Consider the following 3,824-nt stretch of genomic DNA (forward strand, 5'->3'; position numbering starts at 1 on the left):
GAGGGGGTGGTAGGGGCAAATCAAGTATTGGAGAGATCGGCCTAGAAAAGGAAGGTGGCAGAGAGCTTTTGGGAGGGGGAGCTTTTGGTTTGGTTGTTTTGAGATGAAGGATTCTGAAGAGGAAGCTGCAGAGCTGGGATTTTGAGAGAGAGAAGATAGTTTCATGCTAGTCTGAGAGATATTTTGGAGAGGAGGGAGTTTCTTTTCCGGGAAAGAGAGAGCTTTTGAGGGTGAGAGAGGATTCGTGAAGCTAAGAGCAGCAACCGGGTGAGAGAGAAGAGGAAGGCGGCAAGAAAATCTTGAGGGGGGGAGAGGCTACTAGACAGAGAAGAGAGGACATAGGAGAAGGGGGGATAGAGATTTTTGGAAGCTGCAGAGACCAGAGGAGAGAGGTTTCGTGAGGAGAAGCATCTTGAAGGAGGGTGCCACAGATTTCATTTGAGGTATTTGAAGTCATGTTTTGCTTTCCCTTTTGGAACTCATTTGAAATCCTGTTATTTTGGCCCAACCCCTGCATCTGAGCTCATTGATTGATACATGAAATGAGGCTCGTATAGGTCATTTTGGTTCTTGTTATTTGTGCCCTATTTTGCTATTTTTCCCCTGTTCTTGGTACTCTGTCCATGGTGCGTCGGTTTTCTCACCTCCACCTGATGGAGTAAGGAATTGCAAGAGATGTATTCTCATTCTGAGGTTATGGAGAGCTACACTCATGAGTTTTGCGGCTCTATGGGCTGTCTAAACTTTGCCAAGGAATGTGGGGAAGCGACTTCAGGTTGGGGTTATTTATTGAGCGGATGTTGTTGCTGTTGAGGTGGTTTTCTTTTCTGACATTTGGTACTGCAGACCTTGGAGTCTTTGTTGTGGAAATGAAGGTCAGATAAGGGGAGTATGAGAGCTTCTTCAGGGTACATTTGAGTCTCACTGATCTGATGCTGTATGGTAACAATCTTCCTGAGAGGTAGCTTGGTTGTTTCAGAAAGTTCAGTTGTTTTTTTTTTACACCCATCAATGAATCAGTGGTGGGGCATGCAAGCAGAAAGTGGTCTGCCTTGTCATCTTGACCGTGGATATCATTACTATCAGTGGCGCATCTTCTTCAAAGAGCGATTCCTAAGGCTACAGAATTTGAATCAGATACCCCTGACCCATCCACCAAACTAACAAGCTATCAATTGTTGGAAGTAATGATGATTCTCTGGGCATGCTCGGGATAGATAGTCAAATGAAGAAGTGTTTAAATGATATGGTTTTGGATGCATTGGTACCTAAAGAAAGAGGACGATGGTGGCTATGCCAGTGGAGAATGGAAAAGTGAAGATGAAAAACTGAGTTGTGGGTATTCAAGTTTCAAGGGGAAAGAGAGCTAGCATGGAGGATTTCTATGATATTAAAATGTCCGAGGTTGATGGGCAAACGGTTTGCCTTTTTTAGGAATATTTAATGGTCATGGTAGTTCTCGTGCTGCGGAGTTTTTGAAGGAGCATCTCTTTGAGAATTTGATAAAGCATCCAGAGTTCATGACCAATATCAAATAGGCTATAAGTGAAACATATCAACAAACTGACATGAATTTTCTGGATGCTGAAAGAGACACTTACCGAGATGATGGTTCTACTGCTCCCGCAGCAGTGCTTGTTGGTAACCATCTCTATGTTGCCAATGTTGGAGATTCGAGGGTCGTGATATCAAAAGTTGGAAAAGCAATCCCTCTTTCTAAGGATCATAAACCAAATAGAAGTGACGAGCGGAAATGGATTGAAAATACTGGAAGTGTTGTGATGTGGGCAGGAACTTCGAGGGTGGGAGGAGTCTTAGCGATGTCTTTGTGCTTTTGGTAACCGCATGCTGAAGCAATATGTTGTGGCAGAATCCGAGATCCAGAATCAAGAGGCTGATGATGCTCTCATTAAGAAACAATACCGAAAGCTTATTCTCCATATTGTGTGGAATGTATACATGCAGAACCAGTGGTTTCGGCGTGGCACCACCTGTCGTTGCATTGTCGTCAGGTGCCGCTGTCCTAGGAGAACTGCCAGGTGTTCCTCAGACGGTGCCAGAAATGATTTAAAACATGTTTCCTTTTGGGGCAACGCAGTTGGGTGCTTTTCCACTCATGCCATGCCCATCATCACACTCCTACTCATGTCTTCATCTCCACATTCTTTAAATATTCATCCTTTAATACCCATTATTTCCACTGTCAAACCCATATTTTAAGCCAACCCTTATCACGTTCAGCACCTATCACTATGCCCCTAGCTCCAAATACATATTCTATCATACCCATCCCCTTACCCTTTAAATCCACTGTCTTCAACCCATTCACTCTTAACTCATGTCGCACTCATCATTATACACTCCACTTATGCTTTCATCTCACCAACTTCTACACCATTCAGTCACTACTAATATTCATTAATTTCACCACCACACTCCTCATGCATATCACCACCTTTCTCTCACTACATCCTCATACCCATAATCCTACACATATCTTATACCATCTCATGCATATACCCATCTAACCCCACCACTACAACCCCGTCTTTCTCCATGTCCTCATGCCCATTAACACCCTTTCTCCTATCATCCATGTTACTAAGGATATCCACCCCTTCATACCCATCGGTTCTCATGCATGGAGTCTCGGCATTGTGGTTGTGGGTTGGGATGAATGATTCAGGTCACTCCATAGCAAAAATGATGATTTCTCTCAGATATATCTAGGCCCAAAAGATACCCAGTTGAAGATGATTCATGAGGTGTTTGGCTGCATGCAGATCCGGTCAGTTTGTTTTATGGCATCAGTGCATTGGAGATTCATTTGGTAGAGATATTTAAGCTGCTATAAGAGTTTGCATCAGTCTTGTTGTTATCCAAGCTGAGAAAACTCTTAGTGTTCACATTCAGTTCCAGAGTTAGAGTATTTTTTATCGAGTACCCGCGTTCTAAAATAAGCAAGGATTGGGATTTAGCCTCCCATGCGTTAACTGGTCGCTTCCCTAAGAAGAACAAAGGTTGAACCGTCTCATCCTAATGTTGAAGTTAGGTTGCTTGAAGTTTTCTATCACAGGATCCATACGAAGAAGCTGCTGGTTCTGGGGAAAGAATTTGCTAAGTGGAGGTCTGCCTTCCTTTCCCTAGGTCATCTGGAGTTCCTTCAAGATTCTAACATTGTCTCCAGTCATTTTCAGAGAAGGGATGTTTATGGTATTTAGGAGCAGTATCTCGAACTAAAGCATCTTGACACTGTCCCTGAAATGGGTTATGCAGCCCCAAGCCTTTTGTGTGGAGAGGACAACAGCAGCATCTTTGATGATGCTGATTATGGCGCTGCGGCGGAGGAGTTTGAGACTGCATGGCATCATCAGAATCATCGAAGTGTAATCAAGAGAAGAGCCTTAATGGTGGAGAGTTTTTTTTTTATTATTATTGGGTTGCTAGTGCAGAGCGATGAGCGTTTGGCCTTGATGATTGAGAAGGAGTCCCAGCATTTGCCTGCTGCTGATTACTTGACGAGGCTCAGAGTGGGGATTTGGACATTGGGTCTAGACAGGACGTTATTTGGAAAGATGGAAGGCTGTTCATCCATACAATAAAGGAGTCCTGAACGTAAATCTGAAAGATGGAATGATGACTTTTGAAAATGGGTTGGTTATAGGGAAGAGAAGCTACAGGAGACCGCGCTTTTTGCGTGGCCACCTTGGACATGCAACCTTTGACCATGAGTCCTCACCTTTTATTTCCTCATTCTCTGTTTTAACCATTGTTCCTAATCCCATTTTGCAAGCATTTTCTCAAAAATATGATTTTCAAATAAT

At 43.4% G+C, this 3,824-nt stretch overlaps 1 pseudogene; it reads left to right on the plus strand.

The window, feature by feature from the left end:
* The first annotated feature begins 592 nt into the window (after window positions 1–592).
* LOC117905465 lies at window positions 593–3,602 on the plus strand (annotated as a pseudogene).
* The last annotated feature ends 222 nt before the right edge of the window (window positions 3,603–3,824 follow it).

The sequence above is a fragment of the Vitis riparia genome, chromosome 18 (assembly GCF_004353265.1).
Source record: "Vitis riparia cultivar Riparia Gloire de Montpellier isolate 1030 chromosome 18, EGFV_Vit.rip_1.0, whole genome shotgun sequence".
Classification (NCBI taxonomy): Eukaryota; Viridiplantae; Streptophyta; class Magnoliopsida; order Vitales; family Vitaceae; genus Vitis; species Vitis riparia.